The following is a 19105-nucleotide window of genomic DNA, read 5'->3' as shown; positions in this document are numbered from 1 at the left end:
AGTGCAGTATAATCTGGTTTCTGACTTCACCATCTCTGTAATTGCCTTTTCAGCGGTCAACAGTTAGCTCCCAACAGCAAAATTGCCTTCTGATGAACTTTCCTTCTACTTGGTGTCTGCAGCATTCTATAGTGTTAACTATCTTTCTGAAACAGCCTCTGAACTTGGACTCTGTGGCAAATTTTGTCCTTTCTTCCATCTCTGGCCATTCTTAGTGTCCTGCCTGGGCTCCTCGCTGTTCTCCAAATATCTGTCATCGGTCACCTTCTTGGTGCTTAGTGCATTTTTGCCAGAGGTGAAGTTCATACTTAATTTATGTTTGAGTGGCTCCAAATTCTGTATATTCAGACTTGTCCTGAACTTCAGATCCGAATTTCCAACAGGCCCCTGGACATGGCTGCAAGAAAATCTTTCAGGTATCTCAAACTCAATGTTTCATGAAGTAGAACAGGCTGTCTTCTAACACTAGCCCTAATTTCCTTTCCTCTGTGTTCGCTATCTCAGTTCACGGTGACGCCCTGGACCAAGGCTCCTAAGCTAGAAACAGTGGAGTCCTCTTTGAGTCCATTCTCTCCTGACCTCTCCCCTTTCCAATATCCCCTCCACACAGTTGCTATTATCCTTTCTAAGATATTAACTCTAAAACACCAAAATGGTCTCCTGTTATAAAAAACCTTCACTATCTTTCCATTGAAAAGGACATTTTAAACACGTTAGAAGGGTTTGGTGATGAAAAAGTCCTGACAGAAAAATAACTGAAGGGAAGACCCCATGACACTACAAAACACTTCCAAAGGTAGCAAAATAAGAGCTTTTGAATATGGCACAATGAGATAAAAAATATCTCTAGAATTTTGTGTTTATCCTCTGAGACTGAGAATGAACATAAATTCTCTTTACATTTTGACATTATAGCCTAGATATTTTTTAGTGTTCTTCCTCATATTTTCTCAGTTTTGTGTGAGAAGATTTGAAACAAAGAATGCTTCTACAAATTGTGATTTTTTTGTTACCGTTATTTTTACTTTACTCCAACAGATGAACACCTGTTAGTCTTCCATTGGCTCTTTTGAGACCAGTATTTGCCAAATAAAGTTGGTCTGCGGTTTAGTGAACATCTCAGTCATCCATTTCAGAGCTCAGGAGGGAGGAGGAGACAGGAGTCAGAAGAGAGGAGCTGGACAGGAATCACTCCACTGAGCAAGGGGCCGAGGGGGAATAAGGAGGAAGGGCGGTACAATGCAGCTTGGCTGGTCTACGCCCCTGTCACAACACCAGAGGAAAAGGTGAGAAATCCAGTCCATCACCAGAGTAATGTTAAATTTCCATTTATTTGGTAACTTCTGACATTGAAGCAAGCATACACCACAGAATTTTCCTACGTTGTACATGTTGTGAAGAAATGACCTCATTCTTTGTTATATTGTTCTAGGTCACTTAACATGGAGTGATTTAGCATAGACAGAATGGAATCTCTTCCAAAATTCATGCACCATTGAAGAAAGAATCTTCCATATCAACCAGCTATTCAGTGTACCGTGGATTTTCTGATTCACGTCTTAATAGGTACAAAACTAAAAAAAAAGTTCTGTGTCTATCTTTTACCACTTACAGAGTTACCTTTTATAGCCTCACTCTCTATGAAGGCTGTTCTATCCTTCAGGAATATGTCTTGTAATGTCATTCCTGATTCATGTGTTCCTATCAAATGGCACCAGGTATTCTGCTCATTATGTTTTTAAATATTAAATGTCCTCACTCTCTTGTTTCCACAAATCTTAGCCCTCTAAAAAGCAAAAACAAAAGATGTGTACAAGTTTTAGATTTCCCTATGACATAGAGGAATGTCTCCACATCATATAAGTGTACATAGTGGAACTGAAAGTAAAATGCAAGTTGAAAGTAAAACATGGAACTGAAGGTAGAATATTTATGAAGGTGTCTGAAATCTTTTCTGGAGCAAGGCAGTTCTACATAAATAAATAGACATAAGAGGAGAAAATGTGGAAATTCCTGACATAAAGTCTTGTCCGTACATCTGCTGTGTTGGATAACAATGTGGGTTATGATCTTATATCCAAGAGTCGGTAAAATAAATATTTAGAGTGAAAACCAGGTCCCTCCTATGATGTGGAAGGTTGAATATCTTATGTATTTATGCTGTTAGGACATTATTATCCACTGTTAAGTACTAGTAACTTTAATAAAGGTCAAATATCCATTAAGTTTTAAAAAAATCAATTAATTGCTGGCTATGGAGCTGTGAACGAAACAAAAAAACCTGCCTTCACTGGGGATGGTTAACACATAGAGTGCTTACTATCTGCCAGGCACCGATTTGAGCCTTTTACATATATTAACTTTTTAAATGTTCAGTTAACCCTCTGAGATACTATTATTATCCCATTTTACAGATGAGGAAGCTGAGGCATAGAGATGCTAAGAATATTGCCCAAGGATTATGCTAAGTGAAATAAGTCAGAGAAAGACAAATACCACATGATCTCACTTATATATGGAATCTAAAAAACAAAAACAAAAAACCCACAAGCTCATAGATACAGAGAACAGACTGGTGGTTGCCAGAGGCAGGGAGGAGGGTAGTGGGGTCAAAACTGGTGAAGGACATTGAAAGGTACAAACTTTCAGTTATGAAATAAATAAGTCATGAGGATGTAATGAACAGCAGGATGACTATCGTTAATAATACTGTATTGAATATTTGAAAGTTTTTAAGAGAGTAGATCTTAAAAGTTCTTATCACATGAAAAGAAAATTTCGTAACTATGTATGGCGACGAATGTTAACTAGATTTATTGTGGTGATCATTTCACAACATATACAGGTATCGAATCATTATGTTGTATACCTGAAACGAACATAATGTTATGTGTCAATTATACCTCAATTAAAAAAAAAAGAATATTGCCTAAGGTCCATATTAGTAGTTAGTGGTAGAGCCAGGTTTCACACCCACGCAGTCTGTTCTGGAGATAAAACAGTGAAATGATAACCTAGGCAATGGAAGCATAATCCATGAATAATTAATTAATGACTTTGATAAATATTTTTTCCCAGAATATCACCTCATGGGTGGTTTCCAGCTATAATCTATATCTTTAGTTGTTATTGATTTTGAAGAAAACTTAAATCCAGGGAGTTACAATAAACACTGTTGTTAGTCTATGGCAACTGTTAATCAATTCTGCTGTAAATATTAGAATGATAATTGATTCTCTCAGATATTCTTGATCTTACAAACATCCATTATTTTAGATTGGGAAGATAACATAAAGTCTCTAGCAAACGTATTCAAGGGGAATAATAATGTTTGCATCCAGACGATAACAAACGTGTTATTTTATCCCCATGTTGTAGAATACCCATGCTAACTGGATAGGTTCTTCTGTTAAAGTAAAGCAAAACATGTCATGGCTTGTCTGAACTTTGGACCAGCATGTAGAAACCCAGTGGCCTGACTTACCGCTAGGGAATGCTTCAAAAAGCAACTCTTGATAATAATGTCACACTGATTTGCTTTGAAGGAAATATGTCACTTGTGTTATACACTGAAAGTGCTTTCAAATGAGAATCAGTTTCACACATAACCTTAAGGACAACATAACCTAATCCAAGCCTGAATAACTCAGCTGTTGAAAGCATACAACAGGTGAGGTCAGGTCATATACAAGCCAGTCAGCAGTACTCACTGTAACATTCTATGGCCTGAGACCACACCTCTGAGCAGACCAATCAAGAAAGACCATGTGGTTGATCAGTGGAAATCCATCACACTACTGGAAAAACAACTCAAATACAAGCCTTAACGATGAATCAAGTTTCATCTTTATATACGGAAGATTGATTTATTTATGGGAGAAGTCTTTAATACTTACACAGTTTGTAAAAAAAGAAAAAAGCCTTTGTGATATATTTTCAAGAAGCTTCCTTGGCTTAGTTATACCGAGTTTAGGCAAATAGATTTAATGGATTGGAACTATTGGCATTATAAATTTCAACAAAATATCATGGATATGACTCTTAAACTTCAGATTACTATACCCTTTCAGGCTACATGGTTATTAATATTGTCAAACTGATGTTAGAATTTTTCTAAGATCAACCCCTCCCTTCTTCTAGGACTAACAGGACAGTCTTTCAGGTGGAGGCCAAAGCGTGTGTGTGTGTGTGTATATGCGTGTGTCTAGTTCCTGGAGTCTCTTATCAATGGTATTAGTAAATAGAGAATAGGTGAATTGTAGCCAAGAAAGAAGGAAATTGTATCCAAATAAAGGTTGTGCTGATGGAATATTGTCACGGGTTGAATTGTGTCTCTCCAAAAGATATCTTCAAGTCCTAACCTTTGGTACCTGTGAACGTGACCTTATTTGGAAATAAGGTCTTTGCAGATATAATCAAGTTAAGATGAGGTCACACTGGAGTAGGGTGGGCCCTAAATCGAATACGACTGATGTCCTTATACAAAGAGGGGAAGAGACACATGCACAGAGGAAAATGCCATGTGAAGACACAGACACAGACACAGACACACACACGAAAGAAGGCCATGTGATGATGGAGACAGAGATTGGAGTGAGGCAGCTGCAAGCCAAAGAACACCAAGGACAGCTGGCAACCACCAGAAGCTAAGAAGAAGTGAGAAAGGATCTTCCCGTAGAGCTTTCAGAGAGAGAACATGGCCCTGTGGACACCTGAACTTTGGACTTTTAGCCTCCAGAACTGTGAGAGAATGATTTGTGTTGTTTTAAGCCACCCAGTTTGTGGTACTTTGTTACGGTAGTCTTAGCACGCTAATACAAGTATCATGTCCCAGTGTGGTGTTGTGGGTCAAATAGGAAAATGAGACACTCCCTGGATGAATCCTGAAATGTCGGCTAACATTAATGTTTTAAGCACTCTGAGCTTGCAGGGATAGTGTGGGTCTATTAAAAGTCCTTCTTTTGCAGCCTTCCTCTCTGTGGAGCCAGTTTTGCATTTCTCTGAGTTTCCATGATGGATGTGCCTTACGCACGCCTACAAACCTTATGAATTGGGAGACATTACTCTGACCACTGTTCTGGACCCTTCAGTCTCTCAGTGGGCCAGTTTTACATATGATGCCGTTAGGTTGGTGGTAGTGGGTGAGAGTCCTTGGGCAGGTGAGGGGCAGATTGTTGCAAAAGTCTTGGCCACATAGGTGGAGTTGGGAGTGATGAAAATGCAGTATGCTGGGGATTGACTGAGAGAGAAGGCTCACTGGTTGATGATTTCTGTAACCTGAAGAGATCCTTTCACTTTTGACAGGGATGAGCAGTGTGTTTATGTTAGAAAGAGAGTCACATGGTCTCTTCCACCTAAATGGATGTCTTTTTTTTCTGGAGCATAAAACCAATTGCCATGCTTATCATGCATGATGCATTTTGATGAGGTGAAGTTGTAGCTTGGGGTTTCTGGAAACAGATTCTGAGGTGAAGGTTAGTGTGCAAGATGGTTATTAGAAATTAAGACTTGAGGAAGGAAAGTGGAGAAAGCAGAAATGGGCAGTGGAAGAAGTCAAACCATAATACAGACCCAATTAAGCCTTGGCCAACCCAGCAGGGAGCTCTGGAGTAAATCAGAGTTGTCCCATGTTGGACCCAAATGACTGCATCTTTATATCTCTACGCTTCTTAGTCAGCATATGTGAGCTTCCATAGGAAAGGCTGACCTAGTCAAAGGCTTTCTCTGCAGGAGGAGTTTACAGCTATAGTCTGTCTGCTGATCACACCCCCTGTAACTGGGCAGCAAGTCCTTCCTTGAAGGGAGATTGGGTGGTGTATCGCTGTGTCTACTTGATTGACTTGGGATCCTAAGATCCTGGAAGGATGTTGAGGTGTTGGTGGTGTTGGGGATTGAGGGAAGTTATAAGGGAGTATTCTGGTTGAAGAATATTGTCAGTTGGTAGGTAGACTGGTCATGCTGTATATAGGCGATGTAAACACAATTTTTCTTCTAGAATTTTTTTGATGTGCACCATCTGGTTGTCTTGAAATGTAGACAGCGGGCAGATGGAGAAAGCATTGAACAGCCACTTCAGCAGTTGGCATATAAATTGGAAGATCATATTAGTAACCAGGTGATTTAATGTGTAGAGGCAGAAGATCTCTTTGCAAAACAAGGTAATAGAGAAATGTGGAAAGGTAAAACAATATAGATGAAGAAATGTCCATTGTAAGATGGCATTATGGTCAAAGAGAGGTGGATGTCATTCACACATTTATTCAAAAGATAAGCCTCGAAGGGTGAGTGATGATTAACTAAGTAAAGAGAAAGGAGAAGAGAATTCTAAGCAGAGGGCCCTGTAGCACAGGACCCTGCATCCTTGTTACGGGCCTCTGTGATCCAGGTCTTCCATTTTCTTTCCATTTGCTGATGAAAGCAACAGAAATCTCCATAGAGGACAAGAGGGCAAAGCTGAGTACAGACCGTGACCTGATGGAACAACTGAAAGAAGTTGGTGCACAGAGCATTGGGGCACATGTGGTGTGAGGTGAGGCAAGGGCCAGGCAGGATTCAGATGGTGGAGGGCCTTATATACCACTTCAAGGGGTATAGACGCCTCCTAAGGGCAAAGGAACATCTTTGAACAGCTTAGGCAGGAGAGTAACATGAGCAAATTTGTGCTTTAAAAGGTCTTTGATAGTAGAGTGAAGAATGAAGTGAAGGGAGGCAAGCCTTGAGATGGAGAGAACAATTACGAGTATTTTGAAGTGATTTAGCAGGATAACAGTTAAGTGGGCAGAACTGAGATCGAATCAATATCAATTGGAGATAGATTGCATTTTGAAGGTTAAGACCAGGGAGGAGTCAAGGATGAACGTGGTTTCTAGTAGAGAAATCTGAATAAAATAAGCTCATCGAGACTTTGCAAACTTTGCTCTTGGTTCTATTCTCTTCATCCATGGCTACATGGTTTTGAAAGGGATGATGATAATCATGATTATAGAAAAAAGACTTAAATTCTTCCTTCAGAACTGAAGCAAATGTAGCAGCGTGGGGTCTGAAGTTAGCAGATCTGGATGACTGTGGGAAAGTCAATTGCCTTTGAGTCTCATTTTCTTCTTTGGTAAAGTGGGAGTAATACTGCCTACATCACTGTACTGTTGTGAGGGCAAATTGAAATAATTATTAATGTATAATACATATAAAAACTTTTAGCCAGTGCCTGATACAGAGCTGACGCTTATGCATTCATTCATTTGTTTAACAATATAGTCTTTTAAAATATGTTATTTTTTTATTTTTTTATTTTTTGAGGAAGATTAGCGCTGAGCTAACATCTGCCACCAATCCTCCTCTTTTTGCTGAGGAAGACTGGCCCTGAGCTAACATCCTTGCCCATCTTCCTCTACTTTAGATATGGGACACCTGCCACAGCATGGCTGGACAAGTGGTGCGTAGGTCCGCACCTGGGATCCGAACCAGCGAACCCCAGGCCACCGAAGTGGAATGTGCTAACTTAAGCACTGTGCCACCAGGCTGGCCCCAAAAATATACTGTTAATGTTAACATTATATCATAAATCGACATTTATTGAACAATCTGCAAGTCACTTCAGGGGATAAATACATGTAAGACATTGTCTCTGTTCTTAAGGATTTTGTGGTCTGTTTAGGAAGACAGGATTTATATCTGTGAAAAGTGTAAAACTAGTAAAATCTTTAAACCTTTTTCTGGGTTCAGGCAACAATAGAAAAAAATCAGACAAGATAATAATGACAGTTGTCAGCTGGGTTGACTAGATGTATTTACTTAGAGGAAGAGGCTGTCCCTTTAATCTGAGAGCCTTAAAGGAGGCTCTGAGGAGGAGGTCGAATTTCAGCCAGATTTTAAAGATTGGTTGGATTTCGTAGTGCGGATCAGGAGCTGGCAGTCTACTGCCCAGCCCACCGCCTGTTTAGTCTGGACCTGTGAGCTAAGAATGGTGTTAAAATGGTTGAAAAAAATTTGAAAAACAGGAGCATTTTGTGACTCATGAAAATTATATGAAATTTAACTTTTTTTTTCCTGAGGAACATTTGCCCTGAGCCCACGTCTGTTCCAGGCTTCCTCTATTTTATTTGTGGGCCATCGTCTCAGCAAGGCTGCCGACAAGTGATATAGGTCCGTGGCAGGGAACTGAACCCTGGGCGGCTGAAGCGGAGGTGGGAAGTTAACCACTAGGCCGAGGGGCTGGCCCCTGAAATTTAAATTTCAATGTCCATAAATAAAATTTTATTGGAAAAAAGCTATACCCATTCCTCATGTATTGTCTGTGCTGCTTTCAAGATACAATGGAATTGAGTACATTGACAGAGACCCTAAGGCCTGCAAAGTCTAAAATATTTACTATCTGGCCCTTTAGAGAAAGCTTGCTGAACCCTGGTGTAGAGGATGGAGGGAGAGATTCTGGGTGTGTGAAATGCCAAGAGTGCGAATAACTCCATTGAAAGAAACAGAAAATGAGTAGTTACAAAGGGAGAGGGAATTAATATACAGGGGCCTCATGGAAACCGAGAGGGGAAAGAGGGGGCATCTCAAGAAAAGGCAGGTATCAACAGTGCCAAGTGGGTACGGAGAGAGGACCTGGGCTTTTGCATTTTTGCCGTCACTTGGGAGTTTTGAATCCTTTAAACGCATATTTAGAGATCTACAATATGTGCGTGGAATTCTTCCTGGAATTTTGCCATTGGGATCAATAGATCTGGACTTGTAGTTTGGAAGTTAAAATGTCAATCTTTTATGTACACTCCTACTATCCAGTAACGTCCTTTATCTCATGGTATAAGAACCATGCTGTCATATTTGTCCTCTAGGTAAGTTTTTAAAAAATTTCATCTTTTAAAGGTATCAGTGACTTTGAAATTTCAGAATGAAATTGAAATGAAAAGTAGTCTAAAATTATACTCTTCTCCTTCCTCTAATCCTCAGGGAACATTTACATCATTTGTAGAGACGTAATTCTAAACCTTGGTTAAAGTTATTGACCAAGTTTTCCTCTCACTTGAATATGCGTAAGATTTACTGAAATCAAATAAATGTGTATGAGCGAGGGTAGAAATTATATTCTCTAAAGCACGTGATAAAAGATTTGCTCACAGAGCAGATTGCCATTCCTTGCTTTTCAAATTTTTGTGTCTGTTATGGAAGAATTTTGTTTGTTCTGTGTATGAAGAAAATATATGCTATATTGGAGTGTGGTGATAAGATCATGTTACTATGGTATCATTTTTTTCCAAGTATTTCGGTATTTTAAGATGTTATCTTTTTAGTTTTCATGGCACGCTAGGAAGAAGGAAGGACATGTTGTTCTCACCTAACAGTGAAGTTGAAGTAAACGATTACTCACTCTCTTGCATAAGTCACTGATTGAGCTGGGGATGTGATACCAAACAGTGTTCTTCTATTCACCGGTCCATTGTGACCCTGCGGCATTTCTGGTCAATCCATTAATCCCATTTTCTTTTTCTTAGTTAATGACTACACAGCTGATTCTTGCTTATCTGCTCTGAGGGAAAAGGGAAGAACAGAACATAATCTCAAGATAATAGAAAAATAATTGGGGTTTGGCGATGGAGTATGTTTTTGTACTTCATTGGAACTTGGGTGTATCTGGTGTTCTGGAAATTTATAGCAGTCTAATCCAAGTGAAAAAACTATGCAAGGAGACCCAGGGTGGGGACAGTCACAAGTGCACCTATTTTGTCTCTTTTGATTGCCAGCCCGCCTGCTCTACCCACTTTCCTATGCTGAGGTCAGACAGCCTCATCTCTCAGTTTGATACATGGAACCAACCTAAGTAAATCTGTCTTTTCTTTCCTCTAAATCCTGAGACGTTCGTCTCATCTTTTTCCTGGGTATGAGAGAAACTGGTATCTTGTATTAAAAATTGTTAATCATTTCTTGAAAATTTTTTTTAATGCAAAGGCACTGATAGTGTACTATGAAAATCTAAAATAAGATTTTTGTGAATATATAATTAGAGGAAGAATGTAAGAAAGAAATTGAAAGCAGTATGAGTGCCAGATAACGACAGATGAGTGAGAGACATTATAGGAAAGTGAAAGTATCTTTTTATTCTAAATTTTGTAACTGATGAGAATAAATTCTTTTACAACATTTATTCGCCTGTTCATTCAAAAAAACAAACATTGCTTAATATCCACTTTATGCCAGGAACAATTAGTGATTAAATTGATGATAGGAATTTGCATAGAGACAAATACTAGAAGTCGAAAGTTAAAAGAGCTTGATGGTATTTTTGTAACATTCTTTTTTTGATTCATTGTTATTTATGCATAAATTTAATTGATTCACTTATTGAACAATTCTTTAATCGATTGACTTAAATATAATATTAGAGATAAATATTAATTTTATATTTTATTTATTTATTTATCCATAAAAATATTTAAGTATCTGCTTGAATACATAATGAGTATTAATTTTTCTCTCAGTTTATTCTCTCATTAACCAGGAGTAGTCTGAAATAACATTGTTTAAAATTATTTTTAGGGGGCTGGCCCAGTGGCCTAGTGGTTGAGTTCATGTGCTGTTATTCGGCAGCCCAGGGTTTGCTGGTTTGGATCCCAGACACGGACCTACACATCACTTATCAAGCCATGCTGTGATAGGAATCCCACATATAAAGGAGAGGAAGATGGGCATGGATGTTAGCTCAGGGCCAATCTTCCTCAGCAAAAAGAGGAGGGTTGGTGGTGGATGTTAGCTCAGGGTTAATCTTCCTAAAAAAAAATTATCTTTAATTTAGTTTTTGTGTTTAACAAAATTATAGATGCACATAACTCAAAGAGTCAAATAGTGTTATAAGATTTGTTTGGAAATGGTCAGTTTTCTTCTTTCATCCCCTCACTCTCCACATAGCTTCCCAACATCCTATCTTCCTCCTCCACTACTGTTCATTTTCCTTTCTTGTCAGGCAACTACTCTCAACTCAATCTAATATAGCTGATTTGTGGGGTGTGGTATTTAGGTATCCTTGTCTCTAAATAACATGCTTATATTCTTATCTCTTTATTTATTTACTTTCACTTTAGGAATCAGCTATTGATTTTCCACAATGAGGATTTAGCTCTTCATGCACACTTTCCACCTCCTGCTATAGACACCCACATTTCCCATCCTTCTCTTTTAAGGAGAGTTATATTGTTATTTTGGTCAGATTAAGATTCAGTCTTTACATAATATAATTACATAATACATAATGTGTTATACATAATACGATACACTCCATACAAATCATATGCAATGAGCCAGGTAGTATATCATTAGTGCTTTTCCTTTCCTACCTCAGTCTCGTTTCCTTGTGCCATCTTTTTGGGATTCCTCCATTTTCTTTTTCTGTGGTTACCGGATTTTGCTCTTACTTGGCTTGTTTCCTCATTTTGACAGAGCATTTCCTCCACTTACTTTCTGTTCATCAAGCCAGGGCAGACAGATATTCAGCCACTCTGAATGTATGAATATGTCTTTATCCTTCCCCATATACAGTCACCCCTCCATATCTGTGGAGATTGGTTCTAAGACCTCCTCGGATACCCAAATCTGCAGATGCTCAAGTCCTGTATATAGAATGGGTTAGTATTTGCATATAATCTATGCGCATCCTCTTGTATACTTTAAATCATCTCTAGATTGCTTATAATAATTAATACAATGTAAATGCCATCTAAATAGTTGTTATCCTATATTGTTTAGGAAATAATGCCAGGAAAGAAAGTCCGTACGTGTTCAGTACAGATGCAACCGTCATAGGTCTTTCCACCTGCAGCAGTGGAGCCTGCGGACACAGAGGGCCGACTATATAGTTAATAGTTTTCTTGTGAGTGGGTTTCCAGATTGAGATTCATTTTTCTGCAGAATTTTGAATGTATTGTTTTGGTTTTTTTCTAATTTTTTTGCTAGGAAGTCTGATGTCATTCTGATTCTTGGTCCTTGATATGAAACTGATACCAAACCTCTTAATCTCATGTTTGTGTGCCCAATGCACAGTAAGGCAAACACTGAGACACTGGTGCTTGCAGATGGAGAAAGGTTTATTTGAATTGGCCAAGACACAAGGTAGGAGCATGGATTCTCTCAAACCTACCTTAACAAGAGATGAAAGCAGAGAGTTTTGTAGAGCTGAGGGGTGTGGCAAGAAGAGTTTCAGAGAAACAGAGAGGTAATCATGTTTCTTTCCCCCCTGATAAGTCTCTGGGCAGTCTGACTTCTGGGTGTCAACAGCAGCTGGGGCTGGTTATCTGGTGATTCTTGGAGGCATTCTCTTTCTTCTGTAAAACAGGCTGATAAATCTTTGTGACCTTTGAGTTACTCCTCACGTTAGACTAGAAAACAGTAAATTAACGAGATTAACTTCTTTTCATAACAAGGTCAAAAGGTAATCTTACTGAATATTTACAGTAACCTTCAGGTACCCAGCTTTAAAACTTGTTTTTCTCTGTGGAAAACGTCTTTTTTTCTGGCCCTATGTTCTGTAATTTTACCATGATGTGTCTTGGTGTGCAGCTATTTTTCTCCATTGGACGGGGTACTCAGAGGACCATTCAATCAGGAAACTTATGTCTTTCAGTCCTGGATAATTTTCTTAGATTATTTTATTGCTGACTTCATTTCATCCATTTCCTCTGTTTTTTCATTCTGGAGCTTTTATTATTTGGATAATGAATTTACTGAACTAATCCTCTAATTTGGACCTAATCTCTCAATTTTCCGTCACTACCTTTTTTGCTTTTCTTTCGGGGATATTTTTTCAAGATGATCTTTCAATCTTTTACTGAATTTTTCATTTCTGCTATTTTATTCTTTAATTTCCAAAACCTCTTTATTCTCTGAATTGTTGTTGTCATTGTTAGTTTACCTCTGTGAGGATGTTAATGGTGCTTTGTGGTAAAGGTTCTTCTCATTGCACTGTCTCTGTTTGCTTTGCATTGTTTCTTTCTCCCATGCTGCCTTTTACATGAGATGCCTTCTCAAATGTCTAGTGATCTTTGCTTGTCTGTTCATATTTAAGAGTGGGGCCCTAAAAGCTGTTGTGAGTCTCTTGACATCGAGGTGGGCCTTACCAACTATCTACCTCACGAGACGTTTCATTGGAGAATCCATAGTGTTAGCATCTTCAATTCTTTTACTAAAGCTGGCTAGATTCTCCCAGAGAAGCAACTTTTGATCTTTTTCTTGAAGAATATAATTCTGGCTGTCAGCACTTTGGGAGCTGGTGGGAGAAGACTCAAGTTCTCAAAGTCCAGTTTGTACACTTTCACTTAATCCCTTTATTTTCAGAATGTTCTCAATGCCCTTGACTTAGCTTGGTGTCCTCTGATCCACAGACCCTCTCTTTACCCTCTCTAGAGAATAACCCTTCAGTTTTCTCCTGGAGTAGGATAGGAATTTGAGAATTTTAATTGCTTCTTAATCATACTTCAAACCAATCCTCTTGGTTTTTAGCCTTCTTCAGTTTCTAAAATTTAGTAGCTGTCATCATATCTCTCATTTTTTTTGTCCTTTTGAGTTTTTACCTTAACAGATCACTTTACTGTTATTTTGATGGAATTTGCAAGATAGTGGAGGCTTAGCTCTACTTCTAAATGGATATTTTAAATCGTTAAAAGCTTTTATTAAATGCCTGTTTGCATCATGTGGTCCTGAATTCTTTAATGAAAATTTACATAGATGGTCTCAGAGGAATACATGCTTACCCCAAGAGTAGAGGAATGCAGGAAGAAGATGTGGCAGTGAAAGCATTGACTGAGGTGCTCCACATTCAGAGTACCACATTCAAACTGGTACCCGTGGGCTAAGTCTGGAAGCTATTGTCTGGCCTACATAGCATTTAAAATTTTTTAAAGGGCCTTATTTTATAAGTATATTTTTATATTTATTTATTTTATAACTCAAGATTTCCAGCTTCTTTTCAAAATCAAGCAATCTGTCCATACTGGGTCGCATTTCCGTATGCAATAACTGATTGGAACTGAGAAGATAAGGCATGTCTTTTGTGTTTCAACAAGTCCCCTCTACTCCTTCTGAGTCCCACCCAGCCCTGCTTCTCATTTACATTAAACACTGGACATCATCTTCTTTGGGGGTGAGCAGTTAAAGACCAAGGACTTGAAAACCAGCTGCAAAAGCAGGAGCAGGAGGGATCCCAGTCTCCTTAACCTCCACTTAATCTCTCTTAGAGGAATTGTCCAATGGACCATGTCAAGAGGCACTTTGGTGAATACGGAAACAGAGCAAGGGAATAGTTCATGTGAATCAAAAGAATATATCCCTTCCTGATACTATTCAGCAATTCAGATGTGTTTGTCTTCCAAGAGGACTCCATATTTATGTTGTCTTGCAGGGACCGGCCAAAGTATATCTCTCTAATGAAACCCCCTTCAGATGAACATACTATTTCTTTAGATATGTTGTCAATACCTAAGCTTATGGTCAAGTCCTGTTCTGACCGGAATGCAACTTTACTCTTTTAGATTGTGACACTAATGATAAGAATAACAACAAAACTGCAGCAACAAATCTTTATTGGATTTTTATTGATGCCATCATCTGGCATGTGCGTTATATCAAGGAATTCCCACAGACTATGCAAAATAAGTGTTATTTCTTCCCATTTGAGACTAAAGGAAGCTGAGAGTTAAGTAATTTATCCAAGGTGACATGATAATAAGTGCAAAAGTCAGAATTTGAACCCAGGTCTGTCTGATTCCAAAGCCCATGATTATTACCAAGATTCTGAATTGATATACCTCGCTTTTCATCCTGAATTGTCAAGATTCTTGGTTGCCCTGATAGAAGGCCACTTCAGCTTAACCAACAAAAGGAAATGTACTGACAAATGTAGCAATGACTAGGACTGGAGACCCGAACAATGTCAAGGCTCTCTATTTATCTGCTTTGTTTCTGCTTCCCTCTGAAGCCAGCTCCGTTTTCTTCCATGGGAGCCTGGCTCCATGGGGGAGGGGGCAGGGGAGAGACTGATTTGTCTGCAGGCATGTCACTTTGATTTAGCGACTTGAGCAACAAGTGATTCTTCACTTGGCATTCCCAGCAAAGAAGTCCTGGGAACACCCTCAGTAGTTCTGTTTGGTTCATGTGCCCATCCCTGGACCAATTGCTGTGTCCAGGAAGAGATAAGACTCCAGACTGAGTTCCATAAAACCCCTTTGTGAAGGTGGTAGTGTCTATTAACATACAGAGGAGGAGGAAAGAGTAATGGGTAGACAAAAGTATTAGCCACTATGTCTCCATTTATGTTGATTTTAAATACAGGATTCAGTTGTACAATAAATTTCTTACTTTTATCAGAAAAAAGTAAAAAACTGCAAGGCAAAAGTCTGGTATTCACAGGATAATCTTAATGTCCTCCTCAAAATTCTTGGAGAGCACCTCTCTGCTGCCCCCTTGTACCATTCCAGAGACTTTATAGGGGTTGGTGGACCGGGTTCACTAGGTCATAAATTGCCAGCATCAGTTACATAACTAGCACCTGACCAGGGAGCAGTCTTGATTTACACATTTCCAGGTAAGCCAAGTTTTATACAAAGAAAAAGATAAGTGGATTTAGTGGATTGATGAGTAAAAATGGAGCTACTATTGAGGAATCATCACCAAAGGAATCTCATCTTTTCTTTTTGCTATGCAGCAGAAAGATTCGTAGAGGCTATAAGATTGATGGTATTGGAAATATGAGAGAGAAGAAACCTGTGAGTTAGAACAAAATTCTGGGGAAGAGGAAAGAGATTTAAAAATGGAAAAAATAAAAGTGCTCTTAATTGGCAAGTTTAAGTCCTTCCCACTCTCTTCGACTACTCTATGGAAGGAAGACTCAAGAAGAAAATTAAAGAAAATAAAGAAGCTACATTTTATTTGCAGTGCGAATGGGTTAAACTGGAATATTGCTGCCGTCAGATCAGGTTTACATTTTAGAAAGATAATTCAATACATTTTAAGAATGTATTGGGGAGCAGTGAGATGAATGGCAAGGAGACAGTTTAGGAGTCTTGTGATAATCCAGACAAGAGTTGATAGTGGTCTGGACCATGGAAAAAATATCAGAAAGTAGGAGAAAAGTGCTATATTTGAGAAATAATAGAGGAATATTAGGACTTGCTGATGGATTGGGGGTGGGTGTGAGAGAAGGAAGAGTGAAGGATTGGCATCATCCTCCATCTAGGTTTCTGGTTCGGGCAAGTGGATGGATGAAGAGACCATTCACTGGGATAAAGAACCAGAAGGAAGAACAGATTTGGATGGGGGCACATTCTGAGCTCAGTTTTGGACATATTAAATTCAAAGTTTATACTTATATTTACATATACACCCAAGAGCTGTCTCAAATTAGTCAACAAACAAATTCTGTTGATTCTTTCTTTGATTTTTTTCTATCTATTCTTTCTTTCCTATTTTTTCCTACCACTGTAATTTAGATTCCCATTTTCTATCCTATATGTCTCCTAATATTCATTCTGTACAGAGTTGCGGTATTAATCTACTCGAAAGCTGGTTTTGCTGCATCATCTTCCATCTTACTATGTTTCAATGCTTTCCTGTTGCCAACGTAATACTTTCAAGATTTCTTACAGTGGCTCCTAACTAGTCTAACCTTATCCCACTCTTCTCTAACTGAGAGTTGCCTCAGTTTGGTCAAACTACCACTTCAAATACAATATATTCCTTCTTATTTCTGCAACCGTGCTCATGTTGTTGCCCTTTCATGGCCTGAAATTGCCTCTCCTATTACCCACCTGATTCTTTAATCTCAGCCCTCAAGGCCCACATCTTGCCTGGAAACCATCAATTCTCTCCACTCCAGCTCAGCCTGAGCCCTTCCTTCTCTGAAAGTCTACAGGATGCTGTCGGTGCCCCTCCTATTGGCGCTTGTGCCCATATTGTATTGTTTCGCAATTTCATATTCATTTAATCTCTCTATACAAGATTGAGAACAAAGATCAGGTATTCTATTACTTTGTATTCTCCAGGGCACCTAGCACAATTCTTTGTACAAAATGGGTACTCAGTAAGTATTTGTTGACTTGAAATATTAAGGTGCATTTTTTTCTTTCCCACTCGTCTTATCTCTGCCTGAGTAAATGAGGTCGATATGTGAAAGCAGTTGAGATTAAGCAGGTAAAGTGGAAGAATAAACAGAGACAGAGGAGATTTTAATGAAACTTTATATGATATTTTAAAAAAATCATCATTAAATCTATTTTTTAAGCTTTTCAAAATTTTCAGATTCCTGCCCTCTCATTCTGATAAGCAATTTGGTGTATATTTAAGTAGTAGAAGGCATACAAGTGCTAAAAAAGTAGAATAATTATTTTTTAAAATATTTGACAATAAAAATAAACTTGTTTTAATCAAAAAGTTCTTGTGATTTTTTTTCAAATGACTTCATAGTAAAAGATTAAATTTTAATGTAAGTCACCTATTTCGGCTCCAAATTGACTTTGGGTGGAAAAAAATCTTATTTCTTTAAAAAAAATCAATGATAAATAAAATACTTAGATCGAGTTTGTTGGCATAGACAGTAATAGATTTAGTTATAAATCTAAGCCTTCAATAAATATCTAAGTTTGGAGTTAAAAATTACCATAATATGCACTAATAAAAAAATGAAAGGGAGGAAAACACTCAAACTATGATTCATGTGAACATTTTCCATGAAACAAGCTCTGCTATTTTTATTACAGAGTTAGAGAAGTCAACTTAAAGCGTCTTTAAGTCAACAGAAACTGTTCTAGGGAAATGAATCTCATCTTCATGGTCACTGACACACAACATAATCTTGTTTCTCTCAGAATTTTTATTCTTTAAGTAACTAAGTGACTCATAAGCTCAGAAAATATTTTCTGGTACAGGTAAGTCTGAGCTTAGCATGAAATATTCTGAATATTTCTTCTCCTCTTCAGATGAGTATTTCAAAAATAACAGCTCCTTCCTGGAAGGTGTAATTGGCTTTTGGTTAGGAATGTCTAAAAATGATTGTCCTTTTCTGGAATGCGTTTTAGGGCAAACTAGAATATACTTTTTCCTTTTCCCATCCATCAAAATCCTACCAATACTTTAGGGTTTAGTTCAAATGCCACCTCTTTTATACAACTTTGCTTTATTTTTAGGCAGAATTAATCACCCACTACACCTTTTTTGGGAGGAGGAGTAACATCTCTTATAGTATTTATTTTAGTTTACCAAGTCCCATAATTGGCATGTCTCTTTGTTTTCACCCCAAGGAAACTATAAATTATTCAACTTTGTGTCTCCCTTTGTACCTTAACATAGTGCTTTACATATGGTAAGTGATCAGTAAGTGAATATATTTTATTTTTAAATATTTAAAAAATTTGATCAAAATAGTACGTAATTTTATGGTCAAAAAAGTAAAATGCTATAAAAGGGTGTATAATGAAATAATAATAGCACCTTTGCCCACCTTTCTCCACCACTAACCTTGCTTACTAGAGGGGACCACCTTTAATTTTTTATGTTTTTGACTTTTCTTCTGATGGTTACCTTCGTTTCACTAAATAATATACGTAGTTCTCGATTTCTTTTTTACTTTAGTCATTTTCTATCGATTTCTTGTTATGGGAAATAGCTATTATGGGAGAGGAGGAGTGTTAAAACTACGTATTTATCTACCTTTATCTCAGGCTTAAGTTGCTTTTTTTCTCAAAGATTGTATCGAGTCCCTGGAATAAAGGGAATATTCTTGGCTACCTTCTGTCCTCTTGCTGCAATATGGACGGTTCTTCCCTCACAAGGGGTTACACAGCTGGCGTTGGGGGACTTTTCCCTTTTGTTCTACTTAGTTGGATTTACTTCTTTCTAAATCTCACATCTTCTTACTTCTTGGTTTTTTATCTACATTTTTTCGGAATGCATCAAGGAACTTCCTAATAAGGGACATGCGGGAAGGAGATTTTCTTCGTCCTTGATTTTTACTTGATTTATAGTTTGGTATTGAAAATCATTTTCCCTCTGAGCATTGAAGGCAACGTCCGACTGTCTTTTGGTGTTCAGAGCTGCCAAAGAGATGCCCCACACCAGGGTGCTTCTCGTT

The 19105-nt window shown here is 38.1% G+C and overlaps 1 long non-coding RNA gene across 2 annotated transcripts in view; it reads left to right on the top strand.

The window, feature by feature from the left end:
• LOC124240859 (uncharacterized) overlaps positions 1–19105 on the top strand; it is a 48306-nt gene that overhangs the window by 14072 nt on the left and 15129 nt on the right. Inside the window, exons 2-3 of one of the 2 annotated variants that reach the window (XR_006889036.1) lie at positions 1039–1286; positions 1433–1566. This is a non-coding gene — a long non-coding RNA (uncharacterized LOC124240859). The remainder of the gene's footprint in view (positions 1–1038; positions 1287–1432; positions 1567–19105) is intronic. The other variant, XR_006889037.1, reaches the window with a different exon arrangement.

The sequence above is a fragment of the Equus quagga genome, chromosome 6 (genome assembly GCF_021613505.1).
Source record: "Equus quagga isolate Etosha38 chromosome 6, UCLA_HA_Equagga_1.0, whole genome shotgun sequence".
NCBI classification, from domain to species: Eukaryota; Metazoa; Chordata; class Mammalia; order Perissodactyla; family Equidae; genus Equus; species Equus quagga.
Note: the sequence above shows the minus strand (reverse complement) of the source record. Positions and strands in the feature narration are given on the sequence as shown.